The sequence below is a fragment of the Festucalex cinctus genome, chromosome 10 (assembly GCF_051991245.1).
Source record: "Festucalex cinctus isolate MCC-2025b chromosome 10, RoL_Fcin_1.0, whole genome shotgun sequence".
Lineage (NCBI taxonomy): Eukaryota > Metazoa > Chordata > Actinopteri > Syngnathiformes > Syngnathidae > Festucalex > Festucalex cinctus.
Genome location: NC_135420.1, coordinates 12579368 through 12604748, shown reverse-complemented (window position 1 = coordinate 12604748; position 25381 = coordinate 12579368). Strand labels below are relative to the sequence as shown.

The following is a 25381-nucleotide window of genomic DNA, read 5'->3' as shown; positions in this document are numbered from 1 at the left end:
CAAAGAAAAGGGTCGGGGCATGGGATTGTGTGAAAGAATAGACTAAGTAAAAATTAGTCACGGAGAGGAAAAATTGTGAATAGGGGGAAAAGTTGAGTAAGAAAATGATGCCAAAGAAGAGAGAGTGAAACAAAGGTGAACGCAAATTAGGTTTGAGCTGATACGATGATGGGATGTAAACAAAGTGGCAGGAAGGTAAAAGGATCAAGCACACTTGTAACAAGGGATAAGGAAGTCATCGGAGGAGAAATATTCATGAAAAATGAAGCAAGTGTTATTTGGCTGGTGAACTAGCTATGTTTTGTTCTCCGGCAATGTGAAATGCAGGTTGAATCCAGAACATTTGCATCAACACTGGAGCCCATTTCTCTGCAGAAATGGTTCCCCGCCAGTCTGCCTCCCACTGCCAACACAATGGAAGGCTTGAGAAAATTTTTCAGTTTAATCTAATAACATAGAGGCACTGGAGTGGAGGTAATGTGTGCCCTTTCAGTTAGCCAAGGTCACGGGCAGGCTAAATCTGGATGTAGGAGCATTTCCTGTACATGAGTCTAATCCTATCAGGACCAATAGACAATAAGGCCAGTTATTAAGATGGAGTATTTTTATGATGATATTATGTTGCCCAATAAGAATAAATAAAAAAAAAAAAAAAACAGGCAGTACACATTATTTTGGTTAGTGATTTTTTTTCCCCATTTTCTGTGGCATACCCACCTTAATTTATAATCTACTTTGATTTAGCACTGAGAATTTTATCATTTTATAGTTTATTAAATTTGTGACATCAAACAATATCTGCAGGAAACCTTAAAGAGGATGTCGTGCAGATCTCCATGTGTGTATCATGCGTGGCATAGGATAGTGAGATGGACAGAGTAAATATAGCAGCACGAAGGAGAAAGGTGTCGTGTCGTGGATACAATGCATGTTTACCTGTCAGCAGGGGCACCGTGCCTCAGTGGCTTCTATCATCCTGTCATCTCCCAGCTCCCTTGGGTGCTACACGCCAGTGGCTTGCTGCTGGTTCTGCGTCCGCGCAGTGGATGTGCGAGGGAGGAGAGGCCACGCTGATGGGAGGAAAGGTCACAGCAGCATTTACAGGATGACAACAAATTTCTGCAGTCACCCATCTCCATTAAAAGGGGAATCACAGGGTGAAGGTAAATCCACATGGGTCCACTGCCGAACTTTGACATTCACAATAATTGGCTAATAACAAACCGTCTTTACAGTAGTGATGGATGAGGCCCTAGCAAACCGTCCTAGGATTGTAGCCACAGTCTAAAAACGGCAACACATATTTTCTGTCGCAATTTTTATTATTTATGGTTAAACCTGATCAGACGTTTGCTATTCAGATAACATCCTAAAGCGGCCTTTGAAAATTTTAATCACATTACAGTAGCACAACACAGGGCCAATAGGCCATATTTGTTATTTCCTAAATATACTGTACATAAGCAATGTAGAATCTAGGCATATCTTGCTGATACACCCTGGCCTTTAAATGCCTCCATGGATAAAAATCACAGGTCCTTGCCAACCAGTCCAGGCATCATGAAACTGATAAAGTTAGCATTGACGGTGCATGTGAAAACCATAATGAGATGAAATTCTGAATGAAACTGGGCATTTACCAACCCCATTAGCAACCTGTATCTCATCATCAATGAAATGATCAATTTATTCATGATTTATTAGCACCTCGCAATTTCATAGGGCTCATCCAGTCAGGATCAACATTATACCAATTGAGCACATTTTGAGGCTTAACCTTGGCCTGTGTTCTTTTAAATTTTGAAAATATATATTGAAAATATGAGACAGCATCCTTTGCCAGCCCCTTTGTACTAATTCAACGTGTTGCTTTTTATAAGAATGTATATTTGAACTACAAAACAAAATATTATTATATTCTGCTCAATCTCCTTAGATTAGGCTGTACCTGGTGCATGACTTTGTGCATCGTTGTCCATCTTTGATTACTTTTTTTTAGGTGTCTTATGTAAGAGTGTGCGTAGTAATTAATGAAAGATCATTGTAATGACTATATATTTAGACAACTTGAGTAGGAGTAGCATAAATAAGCAATAAATAATATTATGGGTAGTCAGGAAACACTTCAATTGCTGAATGAGAAGTTATGTTAATGTGGGCTGTAACTAGCGCCATAAATAACACATGCTAATGCTGCATATATTTCAGTGAGTGTATGTGGAAAGCCAACAGTATCTATACCAACTATAGATTCTTCATTTGTCCCTGATCCGGAGGATCACCTCTCTTTAGGTATCCATGTTCACTCTGTCAAGGTCAAATTCGCTGCATAGGTGCTTTAAACATGAAAATGTAGCCATAAATACACTTTAAGTTGGAACTACATTGATTATTCTAGTTCTTTCTTTACTATTTACAAACTCAAAAAGCACAAAGCACATCTTATTTAAGGCATGTCTGTGGCTGATTAGATTCCCAATAAGCAAAATTATGCTATATATATATATATATATATATATAGATATATATATATATATAGATATATATGTTAGGGCTGTCAAAGTTAAAGCATTAACAGATTTATTAATAACAGAAAAATGTCGCATTAATCACGTTTTAATCGCATATTAATCGCACTATTTTTTTGACGGCACTTGAGCCTTGAACGTAACCGCGGATGGTTACATTGAAGGCTGCACAGGTCAGTGATTAGGTCAATGCACGGCATTTCCTACGCCTCTTGTTCCAAAATGAGCGGGGTGACTCCAGTTGGTGTGCTCGGTGGTAAATTTCGCTTTAAAAAATACCCCGACGGGACGTTAGATAAAACAAAAGTCATTTGCGTTTAATTAATTAATAATTGCTAAATTGCACCCAATTCATATGATGCTGTTTTGAGCAATACACGCATGACAAATGACATTCAGATAATAAAATGTGTTAATGTCAAAACATTAGGGTATTTTGTATTTATTTATACATTACGCGAATACGCAAGTAATTTAGCTGATTAATCGTGATTAATCAAAATTAAAAAGTGTGATTAATTAGATTAAAAATTGTAATCGTTTGACAGCACTAATATATATATATATATATATATATATATATATATATATTGTCCAAGTGATAAAGAGCTCAACACGAGCATTAAATAATCCAAAATTAGAAACATAGATAAAGATAAAGATAGATAGCTAAAATAAATATTTAAATAAAAAAGGTTGTTTATAGAGAGCTGAGCCTCAAGTGTGTGGTGGGAGGTACATAAGCAGTAAACTATGAATCTATTATTCACTTCTCCAAGGCTGCACTGTTTGAATGTACACACTGTTGTTTATTTAAATGATTGTGAATTGAACTACTACACATAAAATCAAGCTAGATTACAATTTTTTGACATTTGAATACTGTATCCTATTTAAGAAAAACGTTTAGAACAATAGTAGTCTATATGTAAACAAAAGTGTTTGTTTGAGCCAGCAAATGTGTGAATGATCACCTATGCCATACGAGCCAGGAAAACGGGATGCAAGGAGCTCAAACAGTTTGCTGATGTAGTCATAACTGTCAAATCTTTCCCTTCCTACGTGATCAATGTTAGAATTTCCCTAATATCACAGCAACGATAACCAGGTGTATTTTCGTTAATCCTGTCATTTATGTCCCAGCCTAGCTCCAGCTGTCCATTTTTCATTTAGAAGACTAAGTGCAGAGTAAATAATTCAACATTATGTCAAATTTATTATGTGCCTGAAATGCGAGGACGGATCTGCCAGTCAGAAAAGCTTTTAAGTGGAAGCGAGTCATTTAATATGACACTGAGCCTTAACTCTTTGTGTGAGCAGCAGAATTCAAATTACCTCTTTTTGAGACACATAAAACAAGAGTCATTAGCTTCATGACACATTCATTTCAGATTCCCAAGGAGACAAAGTACAATAACTCTGCAATCAAATAGGAAATACTGACAACAAATTAGAAGTGTGTAACATCAAGTAATTAAATGTGCCAAAGAAAGATTCAATAAGACATGTGAATAACGTTTATTGTATTCACTAGCAAGTTCTGTTTTTATTACTAGTTTAATGTAAATGCAGACCACAGACAAATCTAGACCAGGAACTTTTAGAAATTTTTTCAAATAATGCAGCTCTTCAAACTGGTTGAACTTCAAAAAATAAATTAACCACATTGTTCAATTGGCACCCACATAATAGAGTGAAGTAGTGCCACATTGTAATGCAACTTAATGTATTTCTGATGTATATATATGACTTTATTTCTTATAAATTTGAAGATTTGGGTCTGTTGAGTGTGTGCTTAATTGTGCATTATTCATTTTAAAGGGGAAGTCAACCCACAAACAATTTATTGATAATAATATGTTCTATGCAGCCCCACTAGTCTAAATATGGTATTCTGGTTAATATTGTGTTAGTGGAATATGAGTTAAGCAGCAAAATCCAGCAGTTTTTATCAATATCAGAAGGCGGCCATTTTGCCACTTGCTGTCGAGTAAAAAATGGCATCACTTTTGCTCAGGTCTTTGGTGACAACCAATCATAACTCACTTTCAGAAACCAGGTGAGCTGTGATTGGTCATTGCCTGGGCCCTGAGCAACTGTGATGTCATCATCAGTCGACAGCAAGTGGCAAAATGGCCGCCCCCTGAGATGGATAAAAATGGCTGGATTTTGCTCCATAACTCGTATTACACAAATGTAATATTAATCAGAATGTCATGTTTAGACCCATGAGGTCACATATAACTTATTATTGTCAAGAAATATTGAAGGTTGACTTCCCCTTTAAGGACATCACTATTGTGCAAGCTACCACTGAAATATGCCATCCTTTTTATGATAAAAGCTAAAAATAGAGTGATTATAGGTTAAGCAGAGGGCGTTTATGTAAAACTCAATTTTGACTCAAAGTACAATAGAGGGGTGGCACTTGGGTTTTTTTCAAAGTAGTTGGGTGGGTTCAAGCAAGTGTTAAGATGCACACACATAGCGAGGATCATCAGATTCCCTTAGGATCAACAAAGAAACCATTTCTTTGTGAAGGCAGATGTAATTTCCGTTCCCATTTCCTCTGCACGGACAGCAATTACTGATCTTCAGCCAGGCAGTGATAGAAGCTAATACTGCAGCGATATGATAATCATTGCTTTATTGGACAGCACATTACAAGACTATTTGGACATCAAGACAGAAGGGACAGATGGGGGAAGTGGAACCAGGACACACTTGCAGAGCTGCACACAGATGGACGCACAAATGCGTGCATATGAATGCTTACGCTTCATGGGAAGACACCGTAATTTATTGCTTTCATTTTTGAACGCCATTCTGGATGCAATTTATAAAGGTGGACCACTAAAAACTACAAATATTTTTTTTATTTATTTTTTTTTAAATAGAAAATCTATAGTGAAATGAACATGTAGTTGGGGAGGCAAACCAAAAAAGGACAATGCAAATAACATCTGGCATTTCATTTATTAGGGACAACCGTGGATAAGCAGTTGAGATTTTTACCTGCAACCGCGGTGACCCTGGTTCAAAATCCCCAGAGCAAGATTTGAACACAACACAGATAACCATGAACTGCTTCCCGGGCGCTTAAGCAGCCCTCTGATCCAGTGTGTGCAACTATTAGTGTGTGTTTGCTGCGATCGGTCAAATGCAGAGGTCAAATTGCGTGTACTTGACAAAAAAGGTGATTTCATCTTCATTTCATCATCTCTTTAATCTAACTTCAAATTGGCAGACACAATAGACATCATTTACGAACTGTGTGTGCACAAGTATGCGCTGAAATTGTGCATCTGTCTGATGTACAAATCTGTGATTCATCAACATGTTACTTTTGGAATTTGTACGTACTCTCTGAACAAATTTAGAACCTCCACAGACCATGTGTATGCACATTTAATGAAGAAACAACTTTTGAAAAAATGTCAAACACATATTTTACCTAAAATCCATAACGTACTGAAACTATCGCTCGCAACAGACTGCAATGTATTGAAAATACAGTACTTAAAAATGTAAGGATAATAACTGAAACAGAAACTTTGCTTAAGGTTTGATGAAATATCCAATATAACCATGGATACTTCTCACTCTTCTTCGAATCACGTGCTTGTATGTGCTGTGTGTATGTGTATGTATACACAACTGGCTAGTTACTAGCACTGGTCACTCAACAAGCAGCTTGTATATGTGCATATGTGATTAATTACTACAAATCTTGAACGTTTCCCAAAATTAATAGTTGACAAATGACCACCAGTAACATCGAAGGTGAGTGATCCTTCTATTCAACAATAATCTGAATATTTTGCTTTGTGTGTGTGTGTGTGTGGGGGGGGGGGGGGGGGGGGGGGGGTGTATATGTGTGGACATATTTGTGTGTGCTCTTTAACTCACCTGAAAACTACTAGAAATCCAAGATCCTTCACCGTATACATCCGAGTCCCACCAGAATTGTGAAGTTGTCGGGAGACCAGAGGAAGGACCAGAGGAAGGAAAGTTGAAGCAAAGGGAGATCCACAGACCCTGAACTTTCTTTAGTGCGCAAAAGTGCACAGACTTTGAAACCATTCACTGTTGCAAAAAGCCACAAAAACCAAATAAGTTAGCCCACGCAGATTTAATCATCTAATGCTTAATAAACTGAGATCTCGTGAGATACTTTGACATCTTATGAGCAACCACAAATGACTACTACACTTTCCAAGCTTTTCTAAAAGTTTGTGTCCTTGTCAAAGCGATTTCTATCAGCTCTTTCCTAGATGGATTTGGGAAAGTAAGTGTTCCATGAAACAAACCATCTGGTGTTTCAGGTTGTAGTTTTATATTCACATTTCCATTGTGAATATAAAATGTACCACTTCATGGTGCGGTTGATCATTCAGCAAAGCTGCCCCACTGAGTAAGGCTTTAATTGAGAACCCTTGAAGTATTTGCACTATGACAGTCAACTGTTAACCTCAGTAATTAGAGTTTAGGATGCAAATGTCCTCATGCTGCTTCACAAGCGCAGCCCCCACCAGGCTGCTGAGTGACACTTGTGGGGGCAGGAGTGAGTGACAGCAGAGGAGAAGAGCAGACAGGCTGACCAGATGGCAGGAGCTGTAGCGCCTGCCGTACGTGGCTTAAAATCACATGATTGGAGAGCGATGGCAAGACATCACTCAGGAGCAACTTCAGTCTTTCAGGTTTCGTCAATACTGATTTGGTGCTTCTTTGGGAGAAAACTTTTCACATCAGCTATAGTGCTCAAATATTTCAGTCAGTACTTAATCTGTACGGACTAGTCAAGCAGTCAGTTCATCAAACAGAAAAAAACAACACTAGCCCTACTAACATACAGCTAATGTGACACTAACCAGGAATTGAGCCTGGGGCAGAAAAATTAAGCTATGAAAATTACTAGTCGACATAGTCAACGTCACCGATGACGTAATTATGTCCGTGCGAACATCGTACCGTCGATGTCGAGTATTGACACCTTACCATATAACCCAGGGGTGTCCAAACTTTTTCATTTGAGGCCCACATACAGAAAATCAGAAGGACAGCAAGGGCCACATGAAGAGAAATTGTGTTTAGTCCTAAAAATTGTTCAAATAATTTGTGCTTTTGCGTATAATGTTACATTATATAAACCATTTTATTTGTAATATGGCAGTAAGGTTGTTATAGTTTTGGAATTTTTCATTTTAGTTAGTTTTTATTAGTTTTCAGGGTGGTTCTGTTAGTTTGTATTCGTTTAGTTCTTTAAAAAAAATGCTTAGTTTTAGTTTAGTTTGTTAGTTTCAGTATTAGTATTAGTTTTTGTTTGTTTGTTTGTTTTTGTTTTTTGTTTTTTTTTAAATGTGTACTACTTGTGAGCAATATTAAAAAAAAAAAAAAAAAAACACCATGGGAGCAATGTCATCTTTTGGTGCTTTTCTATTGGCTGCTACTAGATGACGTCACTTCTGTGTGACATACTTTCAAATGTCATTATTCTGGTTTATATCAAAATAAATCTACTAAAAATCACATTTAAAATCATCCCCAAATTAATTACCAAAGATTAAAACGAAGGACGTTTTCTATAATTATAGTTTTAGTTAGTTTTGTGAGCATAAAATGTAGTTTCAGTTAGTTTTCGTTTTTAAAAAGCATGTTCGTTTTTATTTTATTTTGGTAACAATATTGTTTTTTTCATTTTAGTTTTTTCATTAGTTTTAGTTAACTAAAATAACCTTTAATGGCACCTGTTTTTCAATACCCTCCCTTCTTACTTTGACCATCTCCAAACATTTTTGTTTTGTTTATTTTATTTGAACTGAGTCAAATGCCATTTTTAGCATATGTGGCGGGCTACTGAAAAATGGACGGTGGGCCGCAAATGGCCCCCAGGCCGTGGTTTGGACACCACTGATATAACCCAATCATTTGTATGTTGTCCTACTAGAGTAATGGTGCTATTGTAATCTCTTAATAATTACAAACAGTCTGTTAATAGAGATTTCAGTGGTGCGGGGATATGAGTTGTCACATTCAGCTCACAGTTTTCATTTTCAGGAAGCCCGATACAATCAAGGAAATTACTTTCTATCCATTAAGATACCTCAGCTATTGCTGCAGAGATGAGAGGCATGGTTGTTTAAAGAACTGCAGAGTGAGACTATTTTGCAATTATGAATATCAGCTCTTTTTCAGGAAATACTTGGAAGTGAAGTTCAAATGACCAATCATCATCCTATTTCTTTCCGGTGACCCAATACAGGCTGGGGATCGAGGAAGTGGCGTTAATGTAGTTCTCTGTTAGGCCATTTCAAGACAGGTCCCCCATGATGTTACGGATAATGATTTATTTAAAAGACTTTGAAAAGGCTAAATGCAGAGACAAGAGCAGGAAATTGATGTCACAAGAGGTCTCTAATAAGAAAGATCATGTCTGAGCTGCTTCAAGTTTATTACATTATCCATCCTGTTTTCTGTTTTGTGTTTATGGGGTCCTCTTTCAAGAATGTGTTCACCCTATACATCCTCTGCTCTTTATCTTATCAGATCCACACAGGTATTTCTTGGTAATATGCATAAGATAGTTTCATTATCAAGTATTCAAATCCATATTATTTTACCTAGTAGGTCCCTTTCTTATGGAACAATGCCATGCGCACAGGGGCTGCAGACAAGGGGAAAAATCAATTTCCTTCACCATAGTGTGTAGCTATTGCTTTCATAAAATGCTGTGGTGGACTTTTACAGGTTAGACACCGTGAATAGTGAGCTTGCCCAATGCAGGTAGAAATGGGGACAAGTCTACAGTGCTGAACGCATATAGGGCAACATATGAGCGCTAGTAATCAATGGATCAGGCTGATTAACGAGTTTGGGTGAGTAACGTGGCTGTATATTTATGTGTGAGTAGTCTAGTTTATATATTTTTTGTTTATGGAAATACAAGGTTTTTAGGTTCATCTGTGTCACTTAAATTTTTGGTAGGGGTGTGCTGACAACCGTTTGACCCTTAATAGAGCACAAATTGAAATGCCTCGTGAAACATTTCCATGTACCGTATTTTTCGGATTATACGTCGCTCCGGATTATAAGTCGAACCAGCCAAAAAATGCATAATTAAGAAGGAAAAAACATATAAGTCGCACTGGAGTATAAGTCGCATTTTGGGGGGAAATTTATTTGGTAAAATCCAACACCAAAAACATACATGTCATCTTGAAAGGCAATTTAATATAAAAATAAAAGAGAGAACAACAGGCTGAATAAGCGTACGGTATACTAACGTTACATGACTGACATGCCTGGTAATGTCAGTAACGACGTAACATATTAAGAGTTTGTAGAGAGCAGTGACGGGAGTCGGAGGCGGAGTGTTGAAGCTCGTAGCCAAAGGCTGGCGTTTTATTGACATCAGCTTCTGAGGTCTTAACAGCAACTCCCCACTCAGCCAGAAGCTAACAGGCTAACTCCCCTTTTCCACAAAACAAAACCTTCCCACCCGGAACTCTCCCTTCGTCCCAACGTTCCGTGGGTGAATTATGTTCCCATCGCTACAAGTTATTCATATAACTCTAGCATAAAGAACATGCTAACAAGTTCACCAAACTATCAGTTTCACTCCAAATCACTATATCCAATGAAATCTTCATCCTCGGTGTCACTTTTAAACAACTCCCCCAACTCGGGAGGTAGACGATGCTCTTCTACCGGCAGTGTTGAACTTATCAACACAGGCCTAGAGCGCCCTCTTGCGGTTTAGTGTGAAAATAACATGTGAAATGACATAATAATGTGTTAATTTCACACATAAGTCGCACCAGAGTATAAGTCGCACCCCCAGCCAAACTATGAAAAAAACTGCGACTTATAATCCGAAAAATATTTTTATTTTTCTACCAAAATGCAAAGCTTTATTTTTTGTCTAAATTGTTCAAAACTAGGGTGAGCATATTTGATTTCCAATAAAGAGTCTCAGTCCAACCTCGAGATACTTAACTGATACTCAAAATTTATTCAAAGATGCCGTACATTACACTGAAACTATTTTAATCTGCGTTTTTCTAAAAAATAAAAAATACTTTCTTGATATATCACACATTTCTTTCTTCCCTACTACTAGTCACGGTAACAAGGTGCACTCCGCCTCCCATTTCTTGCGCAATAAAAAAACGACAATTAAAAACGATGTACTATACTATACCACTATAATATATAAAACGACCGTATAGGATGTAACAAAAAGTGGACATCTCCACTCAAAAGAGGTCGTTTGGTCAACCTAGCAAAACCTATGTAGGCCTATTAATAATGCACCTTGATCTGACCTTTTTGTATCCAGTGTAGCTAATATGTCAGACAGTTGTCACAGAAGAGTGATGAAAATTGTGTTCTGAGGTTACTTGTAGTTGATAAGGGAAAATATGCTCTCATTAGCAGAAAAAGCTTTGGTTTTCTATGATGAAACTAACCCTTTCTGAGTATGAATTTAGCTTGGGATGTTTCCTTCAACAACAGCAGATGGTGAAAGAACTAGCCAGTAACACTTCACTAAGCATACTGCCACTAATTTCCTTTCAATAATACATCAGACAAAGCCTGTGCCCTTTATATTCCCTTCAAACGTTAAATCTAATAAGGCTGCCACAGAATCTCCAGTTGTATCAGTTAAGTAGAGAATGAAATGAAGTGTACCAAAATTGATTTGTGTAAGGTTTTGCTGACAACATTAAGGAACACACCAATCAATTGTACATTCACACATAATATAAAGCAGTAGGGTAGTAATAATACACATGGGTCACCCAGCGTAATGAATAGGAAAATGCATACTCATTATCCCCTGTAATTAACAAAGATTGTATATGCTAAGATATCTTTATCATCTGGAACGGATTTTATCACACGGGCACATCATAAACCAGTTTTCTTATTGGAAGTGATCCAGTTTTCTGAGTGAGGGAGTTTCAAACTTGTGAATTTGGAAGTCTTATTAAAGTGCAGACTTCAGATAATCAGCAATTTGATCATCATTTTGGTTTGTCTGTGCATTTATTCTTTTCACAACCTTGAAAGAGTCATAATCTTTTGGCTTTGGCTAACATGGCTGCAATGTCAGACTCATAAAAAAACAGCATTAAGCAAAAAGGCTGACAAAGAAAAAAAACAACTGTTTAGTGATTTCTTTACGCCTCCATTTTACAAACAGCATAATTCTGAATAATGTACAGTCAGCTTGGTAATATTGATCCATCTCTCTGTCTATGGCTGGTCTTTAAATCTAACACATGGCTGGAGTGAAATATTGTTGCTACCATTGTGTATATATAAGCATTCATTATCCTCAGAGGTAGGTTGAGCCTGACCTTACACATGAGGTGAAACTTTGTGGAGTTAAATATTGGACTTTTACAGCTCCTATACCCAGACTAACCTAAGGGAAGTCGAGTTTTAAAATAGATCAATGCAAAATTTTTAGACCACTTCCTATATCCGTTAAGGGTGATAGAGAAGTTGAAGCCTATCCCAGCAGTCTTCGGTAACGCTTACAGTACAGTTGGCTTGTACCATGCTGAAGCAAAGCGACCAATGGTCTTGTTTGAGCAAAGCTACCCTGAGACTCAGTCGGGCCTCTGACCTGTGCATGGATAAAGGAAGTGATGTGAAAGAGTCAAACTGGGATCCTTTGCCCTAAGCTTCATTGTGGGTTTTTAAAGGAATACAAGACTCTGTGAAATGGTTCATTTCAACATTGAGGACAGTATCGGACATTTTGGACATCCCATCCCTACACTGATCAGAATTGGCGCAGTATTTGGGATAGAAGACGGCCTTTTTCTTGCCCATTACGTCAGCAAACTCCCATTCAAGTAAAAGACGGCATCTGCCATTTACGCTCGAGATACGTCATCACGATCACGTGACCAAGATAATGGCGTTAAACACAGTGTGTTCTTATTTTGATACTTAATCAGTTTCAGGGAATAAGATGCCAGAGATATTTGCACTTTTATTCTTTCTACACAATGCCTAATCCAATATTGGAAAATGAATTATGTCTTGTATCGCTTTAAGGTTAACTCAATTACAGTTGATAACAACTTTGACATGATTCTTGTGGTTGACATGAGAACGGGCCTAAACAAGATATGCACTAAAACTCATTCAGTGTCAGCCAGTTTCAGACGCTCCTTTAGTGGTTCACTTATTGTGCACTCACTCTATCACAGATTTGGGTTCATAACATAACATCAATCGCTACATGCACTGTAGCACTATTGCTGGCGAAAGTGCATTGAATAATTTCTAACAACATTTCGATGAAAATAATCATTAATATTCACACTCATATGTATAAAGTATAATAAAACAAAACATATGGCATTCCTGCTTGATAATTCAACGTGGATGGCCGTGGTTGCGTTTCCATATTGTTCAGTCAAGGCAGACGTTTCGCTCACAAATCAAAAGTACATTTAGCGATAATACGTTTCCTTTAAACATACATCAAATTAATAATTATCCATCTAAACAATTAGCAAACCTTTTTTAATGACAATGAAATATTTTTAACATTATTATTTAAAGCCATAAACTTATTTATAGAAATAGCCTTAAGCCGGATTCACACTGAAGGAGAATTAGCCCGATTTTAGCCCTGAATCTCCACTCCCGAGATCCAAACGATAATCTTAACAGATAATTCTGCAATTCAAAACTGTTACTCCTGTGATATTTTTTCTTGTCACGTGTGAGGTCTCTCAGTTTGAAAGTAAGCCGACAGTTTTAACATCTTACAGTGTGAACGAGGCTTTAAAGGCAATTATATATAAACCCGAATCCAGTCGTAAAACTATTGGCCAGAGGCTTGAAGAAGTAACAGCTAAGGTGTTAATTTACTAATTAGAAGATTTTTCAGTCATAAATGGTCACATAAAATAACTATCGTAAAGATATTTTTGCACAAATTGTTACATAGAGCAGCTTTAATATTCTACTATTTTTAGTGTAACTCACCATGAGATTAGCACAGGAAAACCAAATGGAACACACCCTAATGACATCTGTCCGTCGGAGAGCTTGTTTAGACCAAATGGGACAGAACAGCCCTGCAGCAAGCTGGTGCTTCTGTTTCATAAGACCAATCATCTTTGAACATGATTTGCCACCATATGGGACTCATGGTTTCATCTTGTATCAGACTTTTTTGGATGTGGTGTCACAACATTGCAAGCAGATATGCAATTGAACCTAGACAAGTAAAACAGAAAAAGCAACACATTTCAGTGTTTGCTGGAAAGACATGCTTCAGAAAGAGAAGAGCTCCAACAAAAAGCCAATGCTTTGTAAATAGAACCTTCAGTCTGCTGGGTTGCAAAAAAAAAAAAAAAAAAAAAAAAAAATTTGATTGGTTGAACTTTGAGAGGGGAAAACAAGCTAAGATTTGACAGGCTGACTAATCTTCTACAAATTATCCAATGTTCATTTCAAATGTATCAAAAATATATGCATACTCTTAAAACAAACTCCTCAGGTATCTAGACTTTGTCTTTTGATTAAGGACACTATTAATCATTTCAGTACTGTAAGTGAGAGGAATGCTGATTGAACTCTCAAGGACAAACAGACACGAAACATGGAGCTGGATGTTGGACACATCAATTAAAGTGATTTGACCTTGTAACCTCTCAATTACTGGACTATCACCATCTGCCAGACCGCTCAGCCCATTTAATTTAGTTAATCTCATCCCATTTACATCACATGACATTACAATAAAATACTGACATAATAAATTCTTGCCTTCTCATATCTGGTGCCTTTGCTGTATTTAGACTGGTGAAGTAGAATATTAACACACCATAAATATGAAAGGACTGTTAAAATATTGGACACTTTTCAAAGACTCAACAAGGACTCAAAATGACCTGATTTTTTTCTTGACCTCAATGAGTGGCAAAAACTCACACTCCAGTCAATGACAAGGTGTTTTACCGTATGAAATTTCTCAAGGGGATTGGTAGCCGTTCGAAGGTGCAGTAGTCCTTGCGATGTAAACTAGACAATATGCACAGTGCAGTGGACTCTCACCTCAAGCACTTCAGCAGTTGGACAGCTCGGAATTCTAATATGAATAGAGGCTACATAATATGTGGCGCAGGGTGAATGGCCATTGTCATGCAATGATTGTAATATTTCAGTCATTCATGCATGACCTTCGCACTCGATGTCACAATGCGTCCACTCGCGCAAAGTCTAAACTGCCAAAACTGTGAATGACCTTATCGTGAATGGAAAATGTTCACATCAATCATTATTCTAAAATGCTTTCATCCAGTTTTGATCCTCACTTGGGTCACAGCTGAATGAAAGCCAATTCTAGCTGACTGGGTGAGAACACCCTGGACTGGGCATAATTGTAAAATGTGTGCAACAAAAGGTTGTTGCAACACAAAACAGCCGGTTAAAAGAGAAATAGGTAATACCAGTGTGCATTCTATTATGGGCCAAATGACAAGTCTTTAATAGCTAGAAAAAAAATTGTAACAAACCACAAAGCGCCTGCGGTTGCAGCAAAACCAATTAGCATGCTGGATTTTCCTGTGAAATGCCTGCAGTGTTTATTGTTCACTCCACATTAACGCATCTTTTAATTACCATTTGTCAACGGCGCCGAATTATGAACTATTTATGCATGGTGCTTATGGGAACGAAAATTTCCCCCTCATTTTTTTTTAGGATGTTCTTACTTGTTTTCAGATACTGGGAGACACATTCTTGATAAATGGCTCTTAAAAAGTGATTTTGAAACAATAAAAGCGGGCCTGAATGAAGAATCCCATAAATAAAACTGTCATCACAACGACAGAGGGCTCTATATTCGTAGACAGCTCAGCTGTGCTTAAGTGTACAAACAGATTTTTGTGCCTGTGCAAGCCTCAATGCTCTTGTTTGGGTATTTAGTTTGTCTCTCTGTGACATACTGGTCATTCTTTTGTGCCAAGGGCATTTACTGCATGCACCCACTGCACAAAACAATTTGGTAACTGAAAGTAAACAAAACTTTAGACCAAGTGAAGGCAGGTCTAAGTTGTGGAGCAAAGCAGGTGGTGTAACAGGGTTTGGATGAATTTGATCAAGGCGGAGGCAGACAGACTACAAGTTCTGCCGACAATTTTAATGCATATCATACACCAATCCGATGTCGGAAAGCGTCGGCATGCGCCGTCTAATTAATGTATAAATCACCGTTGTAACATCGAATGTTGGGTAGCGTCTCTGGGATATTTTTGGCAGACTCGCCATGTCAAATGGCGTCGGGTCATCGTGACATTTGATCACTGTGGCTGGCTGTTAGCTAGCAAATTAGCGCATAGGGCAAGAACAGGCGGTGACGAATGTGGATAAACAGGAAGCCCGTGTTACAATATCTCTTGTTTAGGAGGAGTGGAGGAGTCTCTGGAAAAGAAGAAGAAAAACAATCCGCTGCACCCCCTTGCATGGATGGAAAAAAAAAAAAAAAAAAAAAAAAAAAGCTAGTCTAGCTCAGCCCACACCTTGTACCAGACATGCACTGGGCCAAGAATATTAGATTTGTTAGGCACCTTTGACCTTTAATATATGATTATCAGAAGGCTAGTGGCTCCCATTTTGAAGATAAAATTACATAAAGGAACTGTGATCATTCTAGAGGAATTTTACAAATAACCAAAGAGTCATAGTTGAACTGCAAAATGCATGGAGTGAATGAACCACCACTCATTTTTGTCATTTTTTTAAAGCATAATTGAGCAAGTTCCATAACACTCACATTTACACTTAGAGTGTGCTTGTAAATCTGAAGCATTCTACTCACATTTTCGAAAGCAAGTTTTGACTAGCATGTTGTTGTCTGACTTAACAAATACAGAACAGGGGGAGTGCAATAAAAAGAAATGGGCACAAATGGGAGCAGAGAAAAGGGGTGGGAGTGGCATCGCTTTCAATTAAATTACAACATTTTTCTTTCTCCTCAGCTTCTCGAGCAACCTCCCCTTGTGAATACACTGGTATGGCCCAGTAAAGTGCAGGCAGGCTTGGCAATATCGCGGTGGGAGTGAGATCTGAAGGCCAAGAACTCTCCAGACGCTTGTGCGGTGAAAAAAAAAAAAAGGGGAGCCATGATATTGATTTGGACATACTGTGCATGCAGAGTACTGTATGTTCAAATGGGTGCATGTGTTTCCATCACCAATATTTAATGTTTGAGTTTACTATTCTCTCAACATAAAGCACTTTGGTTTAAAGAATGATGAAAGATACAGCTAAAAAAAAAAAAAATCCATAAGATTTGCACAGGAGGAATTATAAAAGATTTAATAGGTTGTATGTATACATAGCTTATTAAAAAGAAATGGGCAAAAACAGCTACAGAAATGCACCATTGACCTGTTATTACATTCAGGCCTTGGACCATGCACCTGAAACAGGTAAGTCATAAAGGGCGTGGCCTGGTGTCTTTAAGTATTTAAGCTCTGATTTCTCAGTCAGACGTTACCAGAACGTCGAGTATCCTCTCATGTGTCTTTGTCAGGCACTCTACCACTGTCACGTCCAACCCTGTTCTTTGTTGGCACTTTATTTGTGCCGTTCACTGCCTGTTGCGTGATTTTGGCTTGTATTTTAGAATATAAAAACCTTTACATAGCTTAATTACATGTTTTATCTGCTTCTGTCGTAAGACAAGTCATACAATCTTCAGTCACCAAAAAAAATGTGTGATCATAAAAATCACTAACCGTAACACCAAGTACATTTACACCAATAAAAATGAAATGAACAAAAACTTAGTACATTAAATAAGTTTTAGGGTGGCTGATTATTTGGCAGATTTGTTTTTGTAACCTTATATGTTTGCATTCTTTTTCACAATGTCATCAGAAACAGAATCCTTAAATCCAAACGTAATAATCTTTGCATCCCCCTCCCTAATACTGGCTTCTTACAATCACTTCTGCATTTCATCTCACAGCATGGTGGTGGAGTGCCAAGTTTGTGATGCGCACTGTACAAAAATGATAACTTTTCTGATTTATGATTGACCCGTCACATTATGTAGTTCAAGTGAACGCCAAGTTGAGTCTAACGACTGTTGATCCTACCCTTAAATGCAAGGTCGGGGGTCATTCTAAAACAGCCCTCAGCCCAGCAGAGCAAATTCTCAACTGATTATCATAGGCTCATTTGCACACTGCCCGAGTACTGCCAAGTATGGTAGGGAGCAAAATAGTTTATTATATATGTCCAAGTATGGAGGGCATTATTTTCAAAACAGACCTATTTTTGGTGTAACAACGTCGGTTTACAGGTTTAAAAGCAGTTGTTGGGGCATGCTCAAGAGCTACAAATGGTGAGTCTAACTAACACTTGAGCTGTGCCGTGTGCATAGAGTTCTCTTTATTCGCCAAGCTGGTGTACGCAGTCTTCCTTCAACATCACAAACCTCATCATTGCCTAACCTGTAAGAAGGAGATAAGCCTGATCTACCACAATTGTAACCCAGTTACATAGATTTTGCCATTTTGCAAAAAAGACAAAAAATTTTGTTGATTTTTCTTTGGTCATAATATTGGCATGTATAAGACGGACATGCTGAGCTGAATTTTTTTTTTTTTTTTTTTGCCAAGCTGCTGAAGGAGCATGTTGTGGTTCTTCACTGAATGTGTAAGGCTATTGTCTATAAATTCTAAAGAAGCTTGTTGAGATTTGCAAAACCAATTTATTCAGCTTTACTGTTTTTCACAAATTCAATCCCTTTGCATCCAAATAGTGTGAAGAGGGAGTGAAGAAAAGAACAGCATGTTGAAATCCAAACACCCCTAGCACAACCGCCGGCCTCCCACCCAGAAAATGACAGGCACATTTCAACCCTGTGAATGAGACGGGCTTGGCCATATACAGGCTGTTGGTTATGCCAGACACTCACTTAGGATTTGCCATTCAGACACTTTTTCTTTTTTTTTAAATTGAGAAAGAAGTTGCCCCTTTCCACCCGGACCCACATCACATCTGCTCACGACCTCATTCTGAGTGGGAGTCGACAACCGCAGTTTCTATCAGACATCGTGAAATTGTGCCATAAGGAAATAGAGAATAATAACCAACTCTTAATGAAACCTATTTGACTAGCTACATATTGGGCGAGTTCTAGCTGACAGTTGTACACAAACACATAAGGCAAAGAAAAAAAAAGTGAAGCCATCTTAAACACATAGCTACAAGTTGCCAAACTTAGATTGATGCAAAATTTAGGACAGAGTGGCAGAGATTAGCCTGGTGGTAAATTTGGTAAGGCCATGTCAACCGGATACTAGAAAACAAGTTAACACGATCACGATTGTGTTGTTTGAAGTTCATACCCGAAACTCCCGCAAACACACAGTAAGGTAAAATCAGTAAAAAATAAAAATAAAAAAAAATACACAAAAATATGCATAAATGGACATTTCAATGGGCATCAATTCTTTAGTCTTTGATTGTTATTTTTTATGTAATTGGAAATTGCTGCTATAACAATTCAAAAAGAATACTAAATATGAATATTACTGAATGAAAATGAATATGTATCAAATAAAATGAATAAAGTTAACACAACATTACATAACAACATAACATTAGAGCAATAAAATGAACCTGAATGTATTTTTTATTTAATTTTTTTCAATAGATGTGCTGCTTTTAATATTGTGACATGATGATATATTTATGGTATCGGCCTTGGAAAAAATATATCGGTCTATCACTAAAAAGATCAAAATATTGTAAAAAAAAAAAAAAAAAAAAAAGTTCATACAAAAACACATACACAATATTTTGTTTCTCTCCAGCAATGGAAAATATAAAAATATAAATATTATATATATAAAAAATACATAATTATATTATTGATATATTATTAATAAAATAAATAAATACATTAATTGTAACATAAGTTAATAAATAATTACATTAAATAAGAAATTAATACATCCAATTAAATGAATTCCTCCACATATCGACTCTCTTCACAAGCGTATTATGTTCCCCTTCATATGACAATTATCGTGGATTTGAAACAGAGAAGGGCCAAAAGATGTTTTGTGAAAATTCAACTGCACTAACAAAACTAGCCACCACAGGGTGCTAGAACGGCACAAATCTATCTATCTATCTATTGTTTCTTCAACCTTGGAAGAAAATTTCAGAAACTGATCAAAATGGAAGTAGACAATTTGCGTTATTTATTATCCCATTGACATTTTGAAGGTCCAAAGTGAGGATAACCAGGAGCGGGATTCCATCAACGTACTTTTGCTTGCTGTTTTTAGTCTTACCGTTTTTTTGTTTGTTTGTTTTTTGTTTTGTTTTGTTGTTGTTTTTTTATGTGAGAACTTCTCCCGGAATTATTCAAATATCAATGTACTTAGACAGATCTGATATATGGTCTCTCGAGTTCTTGTCAGGGATTCCCATCTCAGTCTGACCACAGTTCGTTAAGAACTCCCTCATTAACTGAAAAAATGTTTTGTATAAAAAAGACAACGGTTTATAATTAGCCACAGAGGGACCGAGATATTTCATTGCCTCAGATAGTAGGGCGTAAAATGTGCAGTCAAAGTACACGTGAGTACTTGATGTTACTGATATCCACCATTGGAGGAGGAAAAATGAGTCAGCACTCCCACATCAAAGGGCGAATTAGCATGACTGGTTCTGTGTAGGAAGTGACAGACGTGCAGGAGGAACAACCGCAGCATTTGCAAGATGCTACCACAAACTCAATGCAAACTGGTGAGAATCTGACAACATATGCGAATTCAAGGGATCCTACTCGGCATACACTACGCAAATCGAGCTGTGTTTCATGTCAGCCGACTCACTTTTAAATCTGGTCTGATTTCAAGTCTTACTGTGAAGAATTGCACCGATCGTTCGGCAATATATGGGCATATCGCTTCACTATTTTGCTTGTTAGAGGTCCTCAGCTTGTTGGAACTTTGTTTGGTATGGTTTTATTGAAACAAACAAAAGTTTTGTGGATCAATATCAATTTTACAATGGAATTCAATGGAGCACATAGAAGCTTGGCGGACCTTAGCCCTTTTTTTTTGGGGGGGGGGGGGGGGGGGGTTGTTGCGAAATGTCAATTGCTGATTAACACAGTTCCTCCAATTCATCAAGGTTTTTATCTTTTGTGAACCAATTGCTACTTTCACTTATCCTCCTGACTACCAGCAATTCAAAATTGTCCGATGTAGTGGACCTTTTTAAACCTGAATATCTCCCAACCAGTGCATATGATTGAACTCCTTTTGTGTTCTATAGAGGACATTCAGAGCGTTCCAATGATACCAAATGTGTAGGGGTGGGGCTTTGCTCCCTTTGATTGCATCGTAAAAGAAAATGGCTTACCTCAGTGCAAGCACTTTTTAGGGAAGAGGAAAAGTGAGTAATTGTATAATACTTTTTATTGAACAAATTTAGGCTTTAAATGTTGTTAGCATGTTTTCTATAAGACTCTTAAGAACACATTAAAGTATTGTTTGAATTATTTTAACTGTATTTGAGCCTAGCATTTAAGTTTTAAAAAGTGTCCTCTGTAGTGGACACATCATAGCTTAGAAATGAAAACTTTTTCTTTTTTTTTCAAAAATTTATTTTGCAGTAGTCCAGTTACTTCACTAAGATTGGGAAATATCAAAATAATTTTTTTCCCCCTGGTAGTCAGGAGGGTATGGCAACATTCTTGGTAACTCTTCTTTTTGTGCACATTTCTATCCAATTTAATGTAATTTAATTATCACTTTATAACAGCTGTTGGACAAGTGGGAAATAACTGCTCAACAATGGTAAGACTGCTAATTCTGCACACACTGGACTCCACAGTTCCATTTCTGCTATATTTTTTCCCATGGGTACAATTGAAGCATGAATCACACCTTCACAATATGAGAAAATACAAGGTTAGATTGAAAGCCTTCCTTCAATATCATGTTGGCTGTGGTGAAAATTACTGGTTGGGTTTTATTATGGATCCTTGAACAATGTGTGAGCAATGTGTCAATTTATTTTCATTACTATTTGTGCATTCATCCACCTTGGCCGCAACTTTTCATACAATGGAAGGTAGTCATAAAATGGAGAAAGAACATTGGAAAAAAAAAAAAAAAAAAAAAAAAAGAGTATCCTATTGGGTGATAGATTGCACCTGATTATCAGGCAGATGTGGGCATTTTACAAAGTTTTCCTGTTCCATCATTCGTGGGCTCCTTTCCGTCATCATCAATCCGTCATTTTTTTTTACAAGTCGAACCAAACTGTTACTGGCAGTCCATCATTTTGTTCTAACCACGCTTCCGTCATCACTTCGTCACCAGTATTTCAAGGCTGTTACAAAGGTGGGCATCCCGTCAGTACTGTCGAAATATGTCAATCGTCAAAACGGGTGACCGTCAGTGACAAAATCCCACAAGTTATCGTCATTCGTCAGCAAAAAGGGCGTCTGTCAGTGACAGTGTGACGGAGTAACTGACAGTATGTCAGTACTGACGGAATACCCACCAATGAGATCAGGCCATACTTTTCAAGCGTTGGTAGCATTAGCATAGTCATATTAGAGCAGATTACCGTATATCCAAGTGAATATCCACAACTACACACGTCAAAAATCATTAAATACCTTAACAAAACAGAATAAAGACAGCACTTGTGATGACAGTAATGCCAACACCACCTATTCGATACCCAGCTAAAATGTTGGGTAAACTGTGTCACACAATAACTCATAAGTCTACCTGTCATCAGGTGTGCAACGTCATACCAGACCCGGATTTTGGGAAGTCTTGTAACACCTATGCCACTGGAGCTCAATTTAGCCAGCAATAAGCAATGCTTGGTGTATCCTTTGTTTAGCGTACAAATTTTGGAAAGTCCTGAAATAACACACAACCACATTTCTTAAGACATACATTTAAACTGTGAAACACTAATTTGAACATGAGTGTTTTTCTTGTTGTGCACGTGTGTGTAAGTGAGAGTGTGTCAAAAATAAGCCTTTCACATCAGCTAACGAGTATTTTCCTGCCCGGCACAAGCTTGTCACAGCTCGCCTGGAGGAGACTCACAAGTTGCGCTCGATGTGGCATCAGAGGGTGTTGGGACAGAAGCGGTGATAAATCCTGTGTCCTCTAAGAAGGCGCTAATCATTCAAGATGATGTGGCCAAATGTCATAGGATACATTCCCTGTCCCCCATGAAGACAGAGCCCCTCAAAGTCAAGACAAATCACTATGACTTTTATCTTACTTTTTTTATCCAGACATAATCTAAACACATGATCCACAGGTTGTGATGCTGCCATCAAAATTTGTCATACAGTCATCGTGTGGCACTGAATGGTAGTAGGCTAAAGGCTATGGGTGTGAAAACATGATTTAAATCCAATTAAATTTTAAAGCCATGTTGCCATCGGAGTTCCGTTTTTACTCTTCTGATGCAGAACATGCACACAGCTGAATGTGACATTACAAGTAAGTGATGCTGTTCCAAAGATTGTCATGTAAGCATGAGCAGCAGCGGTGCCAGGTGGGAAATATAGGATTATCGTACCATAGACTCAAAATTATCGTATTTTGATGGAAATTATCGTCCACCCGTCATAACCAAAATACACTGATTGGTTAAATATAGTTCTTGGATTTCAAAGTGCACACCGCTCACAGGCACTCAAGGCTTCGTGGCGGGTTAACGTCACTGATCTGTATATTTTACTGGATAGGTGGTTTGAGTCTTGCCCGATTTCCTGTTTGGGAGTGTCTCCTGGGGGCGGCACTTACCATTCAGCCAATCAATGCATGAACATCTCTCATTTCTCATGCTCAGCAAAGCGCGATTAGCTGGTATTATGTCACATGAGAACAGATACCTTCAGGGTACGCAAAAAAAACTCTGGCAGTTTCAGTTTTACCGGCAATAATCCAAAATGGTCAAATTATCGTACATTTGTCATTTTTTGGGATTATGGATCGTACAGAGGGTCAAATTATCGTCCAAATACGATAATTATCGTACAACTGGCAACACTGATGAGCAGTGACTGAACAGAAGACAGCCAATAATGATGCAGATGTTGTTTCTTGTCACCCTACATGCAGTGTGTCTGCAGGTTTAAGGAAGCCAATTTTAAGACCTTGTTTAAGGTGGAAGTCAAGCCAAAAAAAAAGGTCTTTACAATGATATATACAAGTTTTGACTGCAGCAATGCAGCAAGTCGGCTGTGTTCACTCCCACTGTCATGCAGGGGTAATGTTTTGGTCTTGACTCATGTCTGGGGTCACGCCAGGGTTAAGTTTGAGTTCATGACCTGTTGAGTTTGGGTTCATGACCGTGAGTGTCTGTTTTGAACTGATGTAACCATCCAAACAATCAGATCGATTCACTGTCTGTAGTAGCATTCTGAGAAGTGTTTGTGTTTGCCGGATTATTGCTTTCTGTCCCTCTGTGCAACTCTCTTTTTTTCTCATCTAGTCAAGTTTGTTCCACGCCTCTCCATGTGAATAAATAGTTAAAATCGTATTTGTGTCTGCGCTTTGTGATCCAACCTCCAGCACATGACACCCACAAAGGAAAGGGCTCCGCTTTCTAACTGCGTCATTCTACAAAAATACCAAAAGAAAGAAAATACCATGTGCACACACTCTGCTTTTTGCTCGACTTGCGCCAATGTTTTATGTACAGAATATAGAAGAACATAATATACTACAGAAGAAGTAGTAAGCAGAGCACATTTCAGCTGCAACTGTAAGACCAGCCTCCTCAAAGGGCACAAAACAGCACCTGTTACACGTTGCCGTATTGCAACTAATGATCTGAGTGTGTCTGACTTCAGAGGAGAGTTGGAGGGCGAGAGCCATGACGTAAGGATGAAATGAATGCATGCAGAGGGCTGTTGACACCACTGTAAACAGCAACCAGGTGGGAAAGTGTTCTTCAAGTGACTCTTTTTCCTAAACAGATGGTCACTCTTAATAGCCCCACTACACCTCATTGCTGTGTAAACTGAGAAGTAATGCTTAAGATGTTAGTTTGAAAATGTTTTTTCGCTATACAGTATTGCTTTGGGATAAGTAATAAAAAAGAATTGGAATGTTTGGGACAATGTATGAATGTGACAAATGGGTTTTCACTTGTTAGCACTTCCATCTTCAACGTGCTCAAGCCACTTTATCAATGTCTCCGCATTTACCTTCTAATGACGCAGCATCAGGAGCAACTGGAGGTTCGGTACCTTGTGCAAGATCGTAAGACTATCACTCTACGACTTGAGCCATGCCACCTTAAAAATAAAATGTGTTTTACCTTTCTCTATCTCTGGTTCAGGCTTTGAGGTCTGCAGCAGCCAATGGAAGCCAAACTCTGGCGAAACATACCAAGCTCCCATAAAGACAGTAAATTCCCTTGTCCTTGTTCTTGAAGTCTTCTGCAAACATGGGATTGTGATGTCTTCCCATCTGGAGTTTGTTGCTGGCATCGCAAACAATTGAGTTGGGCTTTCTTTGCAGCTCTCATAATGTTTCTGTCATCAACAACCGTTGCTTTCCTTGATCTGCCGCTTCAGCTTCTGTACACGAGTGGTTTATTTCTTCTCTTGACATTCCATAAGGTAACATGGCGATGATACTTTGTGCAGTGGCTCTGATTGACTTGGCATTTTTCTCTCAGATTCACAATTTTCATGTTGGCTCAAACTTTAATAAAATGAATTATTCATGTAAACCCAAAGGCGTAACTGATTGCAGACATTCAGAGATATATATTTAAATACTACTACTACAACTAAT

General features: G+C 37.9%; 1 long non-coding RNA gene across 1 annotated transcript in view; it reads right to left on the bottom strand.

Moving 5' to 3' along the window:
• Positions 1-971: 971 nt before the first annotated feature.
• The window catches only part of LOC144026770 (uncharacterized), a 127007-nt gene continuing 102597 nt past the window's right edge, over positions 972-25381 (bottom strand). The window contains exon 3 of the long non-coding RNA XR_013285294.1: positions 972-1070. This is a non-coding gene — a long non-coding RNA (uncharacterized LOC144026770). The remainder of the gene's footprint in view (positions 1071-25381) is intronic.